We start from the raw sequence: 16261 nt of genomic DNA, 5'->3' as shown, positions 1-16261 counted from the left end.
TAAAGGGCCAGAGCTTCACTTGGTGTAAACCAGTGTAGCTCTATTGCCTTCAATAAAGCTACACTCATTCACACCTAAGACTAAAGTACCAATTTTTTTTTATCCTTAGAGCTTAAGGATAGGTCTACACCGAAAAAAAAGTTATTTTATCTTCTAACTAAAAAATTTAGCAGAAAATATGCATGATTGGTAAGGTGCAATGAATATTCTCAAGGTACCATAGTTAAAAATAATTCATATCACTCCATGTGGGGTGTACATTTAGGCCTGACTCTGCCTCGATGCAAACTTGTTTTACACCTGCTTAATGCCATGGCTTTCAGTGGTGTTACTCCTCATGTACACATGTGAAAAATAAGAGAAGTATCAGGCCCCATTATATCAATTTTTTTTAAAAAAGTGAATTTTTAACCTTTTTTGAGGTTCAGGATGAAGAAAAGCAAGTGCCATTGCTGAAATACAAAAATTGCAGTATTAAAGTAATTCTGATAATAACAGGGATTAAAAATAAAAATATTAATTCATCCTTACCACACTCCTATGAAATAGGCTAAGTATATAAGGGGAAATTCTGTGCAGTGCTATAAGAAGCACAGCCCAGAACTCACAGCCCAAAGGAAGTGCAGACTAAGGTGGCTTTAAGCCACTTATGCTCCCTGCTCATCTTGGGCTGCTTTGAGTTCCCCAGTACAACTTTAGTCTTGGAGAGCCTCTCTAAGTTATGGCAGACTCCTCAGGTTGCCCTAGGGCTGCAGTAATACCTGGAATCTCAGCCCTGCCCCCAACCTTGGCCACCCACTTGCAGTCCTGACCCTGGCATGGCCCCTATAAGTGGAGTTGCAAGGGAGTCCTTGAAGGACAGTCTTACCAGTGTTTACCCCAGTGCCTACACCAGAGAAAACCTCCCCTGGCTGGATTTCTTTCTTTCTTTCTTTCTTTCTTTCTTTCTTTCTGAAATTGTTTAAGAACATTTTACTGGATGCCCCAAAAGCCAAAATCACACAACTGAGAAAGAAAGCCCCATTGGTTAAAAAACTGACTTGGTTTAGAAGGGAAGTGAAGGCAGGTACAAAAAAATTTAAAAAAATATGTAAACAAATAGAAGAAAGGGGAAGTTGATAGTAATGAATATAAATCAGAAACCAGGAATTGTAGAAAATGGATAGGGGAAGCAAAGGGACACAAGGCGAAATCTACTGCCAGCAGAATCTGGTGCAACTGCTGCTGGAATACTGTGTCCAGTTCTGGTGCCCACAATACAAGAAGAATGTTGATAAATTGGAGAGGTACAGTGAAGAGCCATGAGAATGATCAAATATTAGAAAATATGCCTTATAGTGATAGTTTCAGGGAGCTCAATCTATTTAGTTTTACAAAGAAAAAGGTTAAGGGGTGACCTGATTAGTCTATAAGTACATGGTATTATTTAGTAATAAGCTCTTCAATCTAGCAGAGAAAGGTACACCACAATCTAATGTTGAAGTTGGACAAATTCAAACTGGAAATAAGGCATATCTTTTTAATAGTGAGAGTAATTAACCATTGGAACAACTTATCAAGGGTTGTGGTGGAGTCTCCATCACAGACAATTTTTTAAATCAAGATTGGATGTTTCTCTGAAAGATCTGCTCTAGGAAATATTGTGGGGAAGTTCTATGGCCTGTGCTATACAGGAGGTCAGACTAGATGATCACAGTGATCCCCTCCGGCCTTGGAATCTATGAATCTTACAACACTCATGAATCTCTACATCCAGTTAAAAAGATCACTGCTCTCTCTATAGAGTACTATTTCTTTGATTATTCTTTATTTTTTATAATATATAAAAGAATAATCAAAGAAATGCGATTTAGACCATTTCACTATGTAGTCTAAGGCTATGTCTACACGAGAGACCTTACAGTGGCACAGCTGTACTGATGCAGCTGTGCTGCCTTAAGGTCTCCCGTGTAGCCGCTCTATGCTGATGGGAGAGAGCTCTCTCGTTGGCATAATTAAACCATCCCAATGAGTTGCAGTAGCTATGTTGGCGGGAGATGCTCTTCCGCCAACATAGCGCCGTCCACACTGGCGTGTCTGTCAGTGTAACTTATGTTGGTCAAGAGTGTGTTTTTTTCACACACCTGAGCAACAAAAGTTTTACTAACAAAAATGCTAGTGTAGACATAACCTAAAAGACAAGAAATACATCTCACCATTGGGATATATGGGAAATTGGAGATTTACATATTAAAGTTCTTATTTTTACTATTTTTGTTAACATAACAGTGGTTAAATCATTATTAAATTAACTAACTCTTCCTCCGTCTGTTTTAAACAATTAGATTTTACCTTACATTTTTGAAATCACCAGGTTCCCATGCATTCCAGTGATGAGATGCATTTCCTATGCCTCAGTCTATTTTCCAGTGGGAGATCCAATCTGATGAAGTATCTGAAAAATGTCAGCTCTTGCTGTAAGAGATAACAGCACCATTCACAAAATGTCTGGTACTATAAGATACTGTCCTGAGCACCCACTAAAGTCAATAGGAATTGCAGGTTTAGGCTGTTACTGAACATACTGAAACAATGAGAGCTATTTTCAAAAAATGAATTTGCAAAACAGTTTTATTATAATCAAGTAAACATCATACTTCGGCTCTAATCTCAAAACATAACGCACTAGCACAGATCATTGCTCTCTTGCAGTGTCCCAGTGAGTTCAATAGGACTCTGCAGGGCCATAAAGATGTCCACATTAGCAGATTGCATTGCCTGACCAGGGCCATTTTTAGCTACAGTAACTAAGAATTTATAAGTAACCACTCAAGTTTCCTGTTAAAGTACAATATTTTTATTCTCCCATCCCCCCGTCCCGCTTTTGAATGATTCAAAGCTTTGTAGTTAAATTAGCTCTGTATTCATTAAACTTATTTCCTCTGGAGGAAATAGGCATATGCATCCACCTGGACTAGTTGACCAATTATGTGAAAAGGCTGCTGCTGTTTTAGCCTTGGGGAATCTGCAGGACGGAGGAAATCATTTTAAACCAATGACACAATAAAGCACAATAACTAAGGTAGCAAGAACACACTCTCTGATGGATAATTTCACTACAACAGTCACCAAAGGAAAATAATGTTTTATGAGATATTTATGAGATACTATAGTCTGGGCAGCAGCTGTAGTAAATATAATGAAAAGCTACTGAGATAGTAGAGAGGGAAAAAACACAAATGATTTTAGGGCAATGGGCCAAATTCAAACCTGATGTAAGTTGGTGTAACTCCACAGTTCATTCCTTCTTACCAGCTCATGTCCAGAGCCCCTCCAGGCACTTCCTCTGACTGCCTGTCCCATCCCTCCCAGGATCAGAGATTCATAGGGTACCCAGTGTCAGATACTGATATTCATTAACCTGTACCAGTAAGGGGCTATTGTATTTTGCCATTTTGAATGTTTCTTTCCCCTCCTTGCCTACAGAACTCTGTTCTGTTCTCGTCTAATGTTCTTATACCACTCTACTATCTGAGCGCTGTGCTGAAGTGCATTAAATAATACGACTAACATTTGTCATGTGTGGTTCGTTTTCTCTTTCATTCTCTCCCAGGGATAGGTGGGTTTTTTTTTTTGTTAAAATGTACACACTGTTATGTGTTTATGTTAAAAAAGGCGAGACTGAAAAAGTGCATCTTGCATTTGGAGTGGAAGGTGGTGAGGTTTTTGATGATCTTTACTTCCTGTCAGAGTTCATTCTACAGTCTCAGATAGGGTGATCAGACAGCAAATGTGAAAAATCGGGACAGGGGGTGGGGGGTAATAGGAGCCTATATAAGAAAAAGACCCCAAAATCGGGATTGTCCCTATAAAATCGGGACATCTGGTCACTCTAGTCTCAGATGAGCCCCCAGAGAAGCCCTGTCTCCTGCACAGATGAGCTTTCCTCTTATGGCAGAAAGTTCCACTGCGCCTCACAGAATTGTCAATCAAGGTCTTCATCCCAGAGCTTTAAGTGATCCTTTACATATACTGGCCCAGGCCACTAAGTGCCTTGAAAACAAGGACTGAAAACTTGAACTGGACTTGATATTCTATGGGAAGACAGTACAGGGAGTAGAAGACAAGTTTGACATGTTCATAGTAGCCTGTGCTGCTAAGGAGACACTGTACTAGCTGGCGTTTCCTTAGGGCAGATGGCTTAATGCCCAGGTATACTGCATTGCTTTAATCCAGATGGGAGGTGACAAAGGCGTATATATCTGAGGCCAGGTCATCATCCATCAGCATGGGATGAAGTCTCCTAGCTAACCAGAGATGGTAGAAAGTGTAACTCATGGATACTGCTATGTGAGAGCTTGGTATCAGCAAGGAATCTAGGAACTAACTTTCTTTCCTTCTTTCTTCCTTTCCTTTTCTTGTTAACTCCTTCTACTCTGACTCTCCCTTTCTCTACTTTTCAATTTTTTTCTTATTAGTACTATTACTTAGTTGTTTGCAGTGTATCTGACAACTTCTTGTGCTTTGAAAAGGTTCAACAAGAAATACTCTAATAAAGGCTACTTTGGTGATGGAGGGAGAATCAAAGCAGCAGTGGAAATCACAACCTACTTAGCAACTATCACTGATCAAGAGCAGCTTTTACATACTCTCAGTAAATTGCTGAAGAACAGAAAGTGGGGTGGAGAGGAATTAGCTGTATTGCCAGTAAGAACACACTGAGATTGGACAAAGTCTATCAAGGGATTCCATACTCATCCAAATGAAAGTGGTTTAGATCTGAACAAGAGCCATCTGATTTAGGGAGAGAAGGCCAGACTCAGAACAGACAGAAGTTGCTGTTCAGCCCCAAATGAACAGATTGGAGAGCTGAGACGGTTGAATAGCAATAGAAGGGGGTGATAGAATTGGTGGTAAGATCAATTCCTTCATTTAAGTTTATGAATCCTTGGAAGGTGGCCAATTTAGCTAAATAATAATACTTCTTTTCTGTCTGTAAACTTCCCTTATTATGTCAGTATATTACAGAGGGCTGAGATTAACATGTGGAGTTGTGTAAGTACTTGATGCAATACCTAAGAACAGCTGGAGAAGTGACATGTCAATAGGAGCTTGCCTATTTTAAAGATAAGGCTACATACTCCGTTACATGGTCAGAAGAAACAGGACCATGGGAAACACTTACTATGCTTAATATTACAACACTATCTTACATTATGAACATACTGCACTTTTTTTTCTTTTTCTGCACTCTAACTTTTTCAGTCATATCATTTTACAAGCAAACTTGATAAACAAATTTGCTCTTGGAAGAATATTTATATCAAGTCTTAGCCTGGAGCAATTTTAGCATCTCTATGTTAGGAGCCCCAGAAAAGAGACATGTATAATGAAAATGCAGAACAGCCTGGTTCTTAAGTGCCAGCAAAATTCAAGGTTTGTAAATTCTCTCACAAGCAGAATAATATAAATCAAGTACAAGACTGAGTTACATTTTTCAGATTTTAAAATGCATGCAGAAGCAGTGTAGATTGGAGAGGAAAAAGTTTTATCTAAACCACTTAATCCATTAAACCTTGGCCCTGGTCTACACTACAAGTTTAGGTCGAATTTAGCAGCATTAGATCGATTTAACCCTGCACCCGTCCACACGACGAAGCCATTTTTGTCAACTTAAAGGGCTCTTAAAATTGATTTCTATACTCCTCCCCGATGAGGGGATTAGCGCTGAAATCAACCCTGCTGGGTCAAATTTGGGGCAGTGTGGACGCAATTCGATGGTATTGGCCTCCGGGAGCTATCCCGGATTGCTCCATTGTGACTGCTCTGGACAGCACTCTCAACTCAGATGCACTGGCCAGGTAGACAGGAAAAGCTCCGCGAACTTTTGAATTTCATTTCCTATTTGGCCAGCATAGCAAGCTGATCAGCACAGGTGACCATGCAGAGCTCATCAGCACCAGTGACCGTGGAGTCCCAGAATCGCACAAGAGCTCCAGCATGGACCGAACAGGAGGTACTGCATCTGATCGCTATATGGGGAGACGAATCCGTACTATCCGAACTCCATTCCAAAAGACGAAATGCTGGAATATTTGAAAAAAATCTCCAAGGGCATGAAGGACAGAGGTTATAACAGGGACCTAGAAGCTTACCAAAGAACCAGAGAGGCAAATGGCTGCTCCGGGTCAGAGCCCCAGACATGCCGCTTCTATGATGAGCTGCATGCCATTCTAGGGGGTGCCCCTACAACTAACCCACCCCTGTGCTTCCCTCCTCCCCCACCCCTCCTGGGCTACCTTGGCAGTTACCCCCCATTTGTGTGACAAATTAATAAAGAATGCATGAATTTGAAACAACAATGACTTTATTGCCTCTGCAAGCAGAGATCAAAGGGGGAGGGGAGGGCGGTTGGCATACAGGGAAGTAGAGTGAACCAAGGGGGTGGGTTTTCATCAAGGAGAAACAAACAGAACTTTCACACCGTAGCCTGGCCAGTCATGAAACTGGTTTTCAAAGCTTCTCTGATGCACAGCGCACCCTGCTGTGCTCTTCTAACCGCCCTGGTGTCTGGCTGCGCGTAATCAGTGGCCAGGTGATTTGCCTCAATCTCCCACCCTGCCAAAAACATCTCCCCCTTTACTCTCACAGTTATTGTGGAGCACACAGCAAGCAGTAATAATGATGGGAATATTGATTTCGCTGAGGTCTAACCAAGTCGGTAAACTGCGCCAGCGAGCTTTTAAACGTCCAAAGGCCCATTCTACCACCATTCTGCACTTGCTCAGCCTATAGTTGAACTGCTCCTTACTACTGTCCAGGCTTCATGAGCCATGGGAGCAAGGGGTAGGTTGGGGTAGGTGCGACTGCGCGGTGCTGCCGACTTGGAGAGCAGCCTGAGGCAGAAGCCTCCAGCTGGCATGATATTCCAGGCAGGACTGAATCTCCATTAGACGAAACTTAAAGAAGAGTATGACTTGGAGTCATTCCCATTTTTGTCCAGGCGCCCCCGACCGACCTCACCAAGGCCGGCCAGGAGCATCCATGTCTGCCCAAGCTCCCCCCACCAACCTAACCGAGGTCAGTCAGGAGCACCCATGGGACGAATACGATGACTAGCAGTCGTATTGTACTATCTGTCGTCTGCAAGGCAAGGCAAGGCAAGGCAAGGCAAGGCAAGGGGATGCTGCTGTGTAGCACTGCAGTACTGCGTCTGCCTGCAGCACCCAGGAGACATACGGTGACAGCTGAGTGGGCTCCATGCTTGCCATGGTATGTCGTCTGCAGGGGTAACCCAGGAAAAAAGGCGAGAAATGATTTTTTGCCGTTGCTTTCACGGAGGGACGGAGGGAAGGGGGCATGACGACATGTACCCAGAACCACCCGCAACAATGTTTTTGCCCCATCAGGCATTAGGAGCTCAACCCAGAATTTTAATGGGCGGTGGAGACTGCGGGAACTGTGGGATAGCTACCACAGTGCAATGCTCTGAAAGTCAACGCTAGACACGGTACTGTGGATGCACACCTCCGACTTAATGCGCTCCGTGGGGACACACACAACTGACTGTATGAAACAGATTTCTAAAAAATCGACTTCTATTAAATCGACCTAATTTTGTTGTGTAGACTTATTTGATAATCCAGTGGATTTCAGGGTTGAAAAAACATGCTTTAGTGCACGGATGTGCGATAGATAGCCTTTGGATTCTATGCAACCTACAGCTACCATTAAAGAGATAGGGCCAAATTCTTTCTCCGTTATACCAGCTTAACTCCAAAATACTATGGGGCAGATCCTTAGCTGGGGTAAATTGTCATACCTTCATGGAAGTCAATGGACTTCACTGGAGCTCTAACAATTTACACTGGCTAAAGATCTGCCCCTGTAATTTTATTGACTTCAAAGTTGTAGAGTAGTGTAACTCAGAGAATGATTTAGCCCCTGAATAGTGGGCTGCTACTTATAACAAATTAATCACCTTTTCATAAAAAAAACCCCTCCTTTGGTCCTTGCTGAATGGTCCTCGCATCATCCCCCTCCCCTTTCGTCCGATACCTACAAGCAGCAAAAATATTGTAAATGTTTTTTAAAAGCCCTAAGAAAATGCAGTGTGCCACTGAACACATGGTCTATGGAACTCCTTGGGTCTTCCATTTCTGAGACCAGTGCTGCTGGAAGCTTTTATTGCTTTCCAGCCCCTGCTTAGCACGGTGGCTGGGGGACAATAAAGAAACACAGAATGAAAGTCTAAATGCAACCAGCTAGGTCTTTGCTTGATCACAACTTCAGGGAATTAGAGTTAACCTGGTACACACTTCATTAGATTACCCATAATAGGATGCCAAGGGCCCCCCAGTGCCAAAACCAGAACCCTCCCTCTTTTGAAACAAGAGACTTTACATCACATAAGTAGATTTATATTTTTAGGAACAACATTAGGGTAGAAAAATAGTCTCAGTTTTCTTTGCTGAAGAATCTTTATATTTTCCAGGTACAGAGGGTCTATTAAAAACTTCAGGATTAACAGCATTGACTGGGATCTGATTTCTAGACAGGAAGTGTAAACAATGACTTGAAAGGTGTGCATGCAGAACTTTCCAACTGATTTACCAGTAGCTCTTTAGAATCTATCATGCATGTCATATTGAGCTTACAAACTTAATTACCTTAGCTATAAGAAACTGAGTGCCTGCCTCTCAACTCCTTGATGTAAATCAAAGACAGCAATAAAAAAACCTACAGAATAACATATCACATTTGGGGCAGTCTGAAAAATTAGGATCAACAACTCAGAGTGCCTGATTCTGATCTCAACTACACTGATGTAAATCTGGAGTAACTCCAATGGAGTGATACCAGAATCAAAGCACTATGAGGTCTGAATCAGGCCCAGAGTCTTCAGGGTGAAAGTAACATGCATAGTACACCTCTACCCCAATATAACGCTGTCCTCGGGAGCTAAAAAATCTTACCGCATTATAGGTGAAACTGCGTTATATTGAACTTGCTTTGATCCACCGGAGTGCGCAGCCCCGCCCCCCCAGAGCGCTGCTTTACCGCATTATATCTGAATTCGTGTTATATCGGGTTGCGTTATATCGGGATAGAGGTGTATTGTCAACCTCAAATGTTCCAAAATCAGGAGTCAAGTCCCCAAAAACCATGAGACTGGCTTAAAAATCATGAGATTTAAAATAAATAAATAAATCTGTTTTTTTTCCTTTTTTTCAAAGTGAAAGTTGACATTCTCACTTGTCTTCAAGAGCTATGGCTTTAAGTAAAATACCAAATAATATTTTGAGAGCTGGCCAGGGATGAAAGTAATTTACAGGACTTACCAGTACTGCCAGAGTCCTGAGGGGGGCGTAGCCTCAACCGGAAGAGGCGGGGCCTCTCAAGATTTAAAGGCCCTGGGGCACCGGCTGTGGCTGAGAGCCCCAGGGCCTTTAAATCAACCCGGGGCTCCCAGCTGCAGAGGTGGCTGGGAGCCCCCAGGGCTCAGGGGCAAATTATAGGGCCCAGGGCTCCAGCCGCTGCGGAGCTCCAGGCCCTTTAAATCCCGGCCCCAGCCTGGCAGCCGGGCTCGGGCGTGGATTTAAAGGGCCTGGAGCTACTGCACCTGCGGGGAGCCCCGAGCCTTGCCGGGCTGGGGCCGGGATTTAAAGAGCTCTGAGCCCTTTAAATCCCAGTCCCAGCCCAGCCACCGGAGCTGCGAGTGGGATTTAAAGGGCTCTGGGCTTCCCACAGCTGCGGGAGCTCTGAGCCCTTTAAATCCCGGCCCCAGCCCAGCCGCTGGAGCTGCGGGCGGGATTTAAAGGGCGGCGGGGAGCCCAGAGCCCTTTAAATCCCAGCCGCGGAAGCTGGTGCAGTCCGGCACAGTGTACTGGCTCTTGCTGGTACGCCGTACTGGACCGTACTGGCTTACTTTCACCTCTGGAGCTGGCAACAATGATCCATAGAGGACTAACAGGAGAGAAGTGAGGGGAAAAGAGATGAGGGAACATGGGAGGAAGCAACCAGAATGAGTGGTGAAGCCACGGAGACAGAGGGGGAATCCTCATGTAGTGGGCAGGGGGATAGAGAGTCTTAGAGGAAGACAGAGACATGAGATGTCACCTGAAGGCAGTGAAAGAGGCCTGCTATCCTCTGCCCCCTGAAAATATCAGAGAGGAGAAACAGCCTGCTAGCTATCCAGCAGCAGGTTAGGGAAGCCAGGACATGTTGGGGGAAGTTTGGAAAGGGCTTTTGAGTAACGTGATGTATATGTATAGGATATGATGCTATGTTGGGCATAATACAAATAGCAAGAACATGTGGAAAACTGCAGGACTTCTGAGTCCCTGATAATTAAGGTAACATAACCAAAAACATCACCAAATGTACACAGGACCTTTTAATGCCTGGAAGCTGAAAGGCCCCAAACCCTTCACTTATTTGGAGAACTGTCCCATAAAAACTGCTTCAAATATTGGCATCTTTCCCCTGGTTTCCCCCTTCCTTCTCATGAGGAACCAGATGTTACTAACACTGATTAGAGTGGGTGGGAGGGTAAGACCCTCCTCAGTTCCTCTCTTCATCAGCTGCTCATTTGTGCTGTGCAAATGAGGGGCAGGGGGCATAATGAGAGCAGCAGGGGAGGGGTGTCTGGGGAGCAGAGACAGCAGTCTCTGTTAGTGGGGATCTGGAGTGCAGGGAAGGGAGATACAAACTGCAACCTAAAAATGCTGCTAGTCCCTGGGAGAAACCAGCTGATCTGTTGAACCTAGAACTAACAAGGGAAATATTAGACAGCTCTAAGAGAACTGAGAGTCGTGACATGCACAGAGTGTTCCAAGAGAGGATGAAACTTTTCTGCTGTTGAACAACTGGCCAAGGTAAACCCTATGTCGTTTTAATAGATTGATGGAGCTATGTCAGTTTACACCAGCTCTATGTACCTGCTGTGCTCTTATTATTTATATATTGTAAGGTGCTCGGTTGCTATGGCAATAGGCACAAAATAAGATACTAGCTAGAAAAGAAACAGAATTGTCTAGAAGTATATTAATGAATTTTGGTTAGACACTCTTTGCATAGCAGTTATTATATGGTATAAATTATCACAACACATGAATAGTTCTGAAAAAAGTTTGGAAAGCTACCTGAAGGGTAAAGTAAGGTAGAGCACAACAGGTAACTCAAAGGAAGGGAGTTGATTTTTGATATATCTATGCTGGAACTGGAAGGTGTAATTTCGAAGTGTACGTTGAGTAGACATACCCATGCTAGCTCTGATCGAGTGAGTGTACTCGAAGTGTAGCCGCATTGGCACAAGTGGTAGGCAAGGCTAGCCACCTGAGTGCATACCTAGGGTCTTGCACAGAACGGTATTTGGGACAGCTAGCTCATCCCTCCGCTCAATATCCTTATATTTTTAGCATGCTAGCTTGATCAGAGCTAGCGCAGGACATTTGCCTGAACTCGAAATTACACCTTCCAGCTCTGGTGTAAACGTATCCTTAGATGGGTCTCCTTTGTCTTGAAATATTTTTTGCTAAGCTTTTGTCATCTGATTTGCCAGTTTCCTCAACCCTGATAAGGACGGATTTCATTTTTCTAAGGGAATGAGAAGGAATTTAGGCCCCCCAGTGCTGCAGTTGCTTAAGTATGTATGCAACTTTACTCAGCTGAAAAGTCCCATTGAAATTTAGGTACATAAGTGTTTGCAGGATGGAGGCTTTAATTTCTAGATGATGGAGTTTCTGGCCCTGGAACAGTCCATTTTTGTGATGTGGACCACAGTTCACTCAAGCCTTTTAAACTCATTCCACTAAGAATAAGTTCCCAGGAATGGAAGGCTGATGATGCTTTTATCCTTTGGCCACTCAGCTACTATTTCTGGTCTGGTTGATGATGCCGGAAATCAAAGTACAGATCTTGAGAACAGTAAAGCTTTTCACAATGGCCTCCCTGCTTGATAAGTCACTGTGCCAGCTAAGAAAATGAATTTCTAATACACTTGGCACTGAATCAGTGGCTTGTCTCAAAGAAGAACTGCACAGAACACTGTTTATTTGATTTGTGTAGCACTGAAGTAGAGTGCACCTATTTGAATTATCTTAGCCTCATACAACCTTTTACTGGGAAGTTCAAATTGGATTTGACAGCACCCAGACCAACACATGATTTCTTGTATTGCATTCTTCTCTGTAATTAAGGAAACAATAACACACCAATACTACTTGCATTAGATGTGTTTAACAGTATACCTTTGTTTTAAAGGTGCTAAACTCAAATATAATTTTCTTTGATTGAGATGTTGGTGGAGAACATTTGTATTCAGGAAAGTGAGAAACCAATACACTGGCTTCTGCCAGGCTTCCCCACTCATATATTTCACGCATTTTTGAAGTACACCTCTACCCCGATATAACGTGACCCAATATAACATGAATTCGGATATAACGCGGTAAAGCAGCGCTCCGGGGGGGGGGGGGGGGGAACGGGGCTGAGAGCTCCAGCAGGTCAAAGCAAGTTCGATATAACGCGGTTTCACCAATAACGCGGTAAGATTTTTTTAGTTCCCGAGGACAGCGTTATATTGGGGTAGAGGTGTATTGCTATAGTTGAAGTTGAGATGGCACCTTCATTCTAAACTCAGTTACTTCATTGTCATTTTCAGAACATTAACCTGTAAGCTCAAGTACACAAATGCTGTAAATCTGACCTAAAGGTAACTAGCTATCTTTGTGATCTGTGCTGCATTAACAAATATCTTATGGAAATGATCACATCTCATTTTAGTCATATCACAAACACACTGTAATTCTGATTACAAAAGTAAATAGCTATATTTTGTCTGTTTTTTAATGGTTTTGTGTTCTGCATAAAAATATCTGTGTATTCAAAGACTAACTAGATTCTCCTGGTATATCTAACGGTAGTTATAAAAGTCAAAGATTCTTTTTTAGGCTAAAGGTGAGTTAGACTTCTCTGACCACAGTAAAATGTGTGTCTGCAAAATCACAAAGTTTGTCCTGGATTAATTCCAGTTCATTGTGACTACTGGAGTTAGAAAGGAAAACTTAATAGGGTATTTTTAATCACTTTTACCTCTAGCAACAATGTGATGCTATTTCCATTGTTCCTGTTATGGTAATAAGTAGCTAACATGTTCCCAAAAATTGATTATTATGCTTTATTCAATAGATCAACCATCAAGACATTGCAGCCAATCAGGAAAGGGAGTGGAAAGGAACAGACAGAGGAACCTCAAAGGAAAGGACAAGACACTGTGTCTTTTGTTTTTTGTTCCAAGATGAAAATAAACTGTCTCCACCGCTGATAAGCTCCTCTTTTGATCTCCTTTTGCAATAATTAGAGTTAGACACTAAGTTATTTTATGCAGCTCTTTAAATTCAGAGTTCAGTCCACACTAAACTAATCGAATGGGAATTATTTGTCACATGTAAATATCGACACAATGAACTTTTTTATTATCACCTACATTTAGTCATGTAGCTTTTGCTTAATATCTAAGCAAACTAGCCACTGAAAAAGCTGTTGGAGATGAGGTGTGTTCTTTACTACTGTCTTCTCTTTGGTCATAATAGTTTTGTTGGGGGGGGAGGGGGAGGGGAAGGGCAGGGGATTTTCAAATTAGGAGTACAAGTCCCATTGGGACCTTTCAATAGGATTTATGTGCCTAACTCCCTTAAATGCTTTGAAAAAAAATCTATCCCTTAACAAATGGTTATACAGTAGTTTGAAGTGAGTAGGCTGAGAAGACAAACGAGACTCTCAGCTGTTAGTGGAGGTAAACATAGCAGGGTATCAGGTTCTAGCATCCTGCACAGAGATGCAGAGTTATTCTTCTAATTCACCTGGCAGACAGATCAAGTGGGTCCTATTAGGACTATAGAAAGGTTCTGAGGCAGAAGAAGCGAAGGACAATGAAAAGGAGGGCCTGTAGGGAGCAACCCTCAGAACAGCCCTGTTCAGGGACAAGCTCAGGGTAAGATTTATGCTTTTTGTTAAGTTAACAGTAAAGGAAATCCTGGGGGTAAGGGGAGGTTGGACTTTATCTGCTGCGTGTGTGCTGTGTTAGGGTGGGAATGCCACCTCTTATAGTTCTTAGTTTAACAAGAAATAAGTTCTTCTTTGCCTGTGAAAATCCATACTTGCACCGGGACGAAATGTGAGAAAATAAACAATTTTATCTTCTGTCTACAAGCTAAAGAAATTCCACTTTTTATAAATATTAATAGGTTGCACACACACACAGGTGGACTGCCTGGGTCAGAGGCTAGAATGCTACAGGCCACAGCAAACAAGCCTCTTCCATGCAGCAAGCAGACCAGTCACCCTCTTCCTCTCCATGCCACACACTGAAGATCAGATTACAAACTTTCTATGGTATACAGCAAAGTGCAGATCTTGAGAGTAGGCTACTAAAAGCAGGTCAGAACTGAAGTGTAATTCATAGATTTTAAGGACTATTATGATTATTTAGTCTAACTCCTGCACAAGAAATAGATCCTTACCCAGCAATTCCTGCATCAAACCCAGTAACTAATGGTTGAATTACAGCATCTCCTTATGGGCTTGTCTACACAGCAGTAGGATGACCAGACGTCCCGATTTTATCGGGACTGTCCCAATATTTACTTGTTTGTCCCGCGTCCTGAACAATGTTTGGTCGGGACGCGAATTGTCCTGATATTTTGACCCCCAGCACACAAGCGGTAGGGGGCTCGTGCCCCCCCGCCTCGACTCCGCCCCTCCCCCCATTGGATCCCTCCCCACATTTCCGCCCTTGCCCCGCCCCCAGCCCCGTCCCCTCACTGCCCCATTGGATCCCTCCCCAAATCTCTGCCCTGGCCCTGCCTCTTCCCCAAGCACACCACATTCCTCCTCCTCACCCCTCCCTCCCAGGCTTGCGCTAATCAGCTGTATGGCAGCGCAATCACTGGAGGGAGGGGGGAGAAGCAGGATGCGGCACCCAGCTCAGGGGAGGTGGAGGCGGAGCGAAGGCGAGCTGGTGCGGGGGGCGGGGGGAGGGGGAACGGGGTGTGGAGATGCCAGTGGGTGCTCAGCCCCCACCAATTTTTCCTATGCTCTGGCGGCTCTTGGTTTTTTTTTTTTTGCTCTTTGCTTTTTCCTCCGCCGCCGGCCCTTGGGTTTTTTTTTTTCTCCGTCAGCACACCCATCCCCCGCGTCCCGATATTTCACATCTCTCATCTGGTCACCCTACACAGCAGGGTAATGTGCTCTACGAGGGCATGATTTCTAAAGCACACTAATGTGTTGTGCAATAATTGACCCTGATGATGCACACTAAATGTTCCCTAATGTGCTTTAATTTAGTACTATTTCAAACAGCATTATGTTAAAGAAAACTAGCAGAGTCTACACAGACCAATCAATTAATGAACAACATGTTAGTGCACTTTAGAAATCATTATAGAGTGCATTACCCCACTGTGTAGACAAACTCTTAGAAAGACATCTTGATTTAAAGAATTTAAGTTATGGAGAATCTACCACATACCTTGGCAAACTCTTCCAATGGTTAATTACCCACTGGGTTAAAAAGCTGCACCTTATTCCAGTTTGAATTCTCTTAGCTTCAATTTCTGCCATCATATCTTATTCTGCCTTTCTCTGCTAGACTGGAGAACTCTTTAGTGTTAAACCCTTTCACAAGTCCCCTGATGTAATCAGAATGATGTGATGTTAAGGCCTGATGTATTGTAAACTATTAGGACCAGAACATACAGCTATGTATTGTTGAGAAGCAGCTTTCCAATGATGTACTATTTTTATCCCTGGTGATACATGAGGTAAATCCTGAGGCCACGCAAAGGTATGTAGCATTTATCAGACAAGATAGGATGCTTTCAACATATCACGCAATCTCGGTTGGTGCACATTCATATTATCAGTAGAATCAGTGTAGCCAGTGGATTACTACATTGTCTGCCAGCCCTGTAAATAATGCAGTAAAAACAAAGAATAATGGTATTCTTTTGGAATTCCAGGAAAGGAGGCCCATTGTCAACTTCCTTATTTAATCTTTCAAAAATAGAAAAGCTGATAGAATAAATGAATCATTCACAGGAGCAGATGTCAATTAATTAAAACAGAGCATTAAAGTGTCAAAATAATTCATTTGTAAAACTGCATTAAAACTTTCAACCTCACATGTAAAATTATGTCTGGTACAGTTAGGGTGACCAGATATCCTGATTTTATAGGGACAGTCCCGATATTTGAGGCTTTGTCTTATATAGGCACCTAT

At 42.9% G+C, this 16261-nt stretch overlaps 1 protein-coding gene across 5 annotated transcripts in view; it reads right to left on the bottom strand.

The window, feature by feature from the left end:
* The window catches only part of DLC1 (DLC1 Rho GTPase activating protein), a 391881-nt gene that overhangs the window by 63187 nt on the left and 312433 nt on the right, over positions 1 to 16261 (bottom strand). Inside the window, exon 1 of one of the 5 annotated variants that reach the window (XM_065596887.1) lies at positions 2337 to 2449. The exons of the other annotated variants lie outside the window; for them this stretch is intronic. The gene's annotated coding sequence lies outside the window, so the exon portion shown is untranslated. Of the gene's footprint in view, positions 1 to 2336; positions 2450 to 16261 lie in introns of those variants that run through there. 5 annotated transcript variants of the gene reach the window in all.

Source organism: Chrysemys picta, chromosome 5, assembly GCF_011386835.1.
Source record: "Chrysemys picta bellii isolate R12L10 chromosome 5, ASM1138683v2, whole genome shotgun sequence".
NCBI classification, from domain to species: Eukaryota; Metazoa; Chordata; order Testudines; family Emydidae; genus Chrysemys; species Chrysemys picta.
Note: the sequence above shows the minus strand (reverse complement) of the source record. Positions and strands in the feature narration are given on the sequence as shown.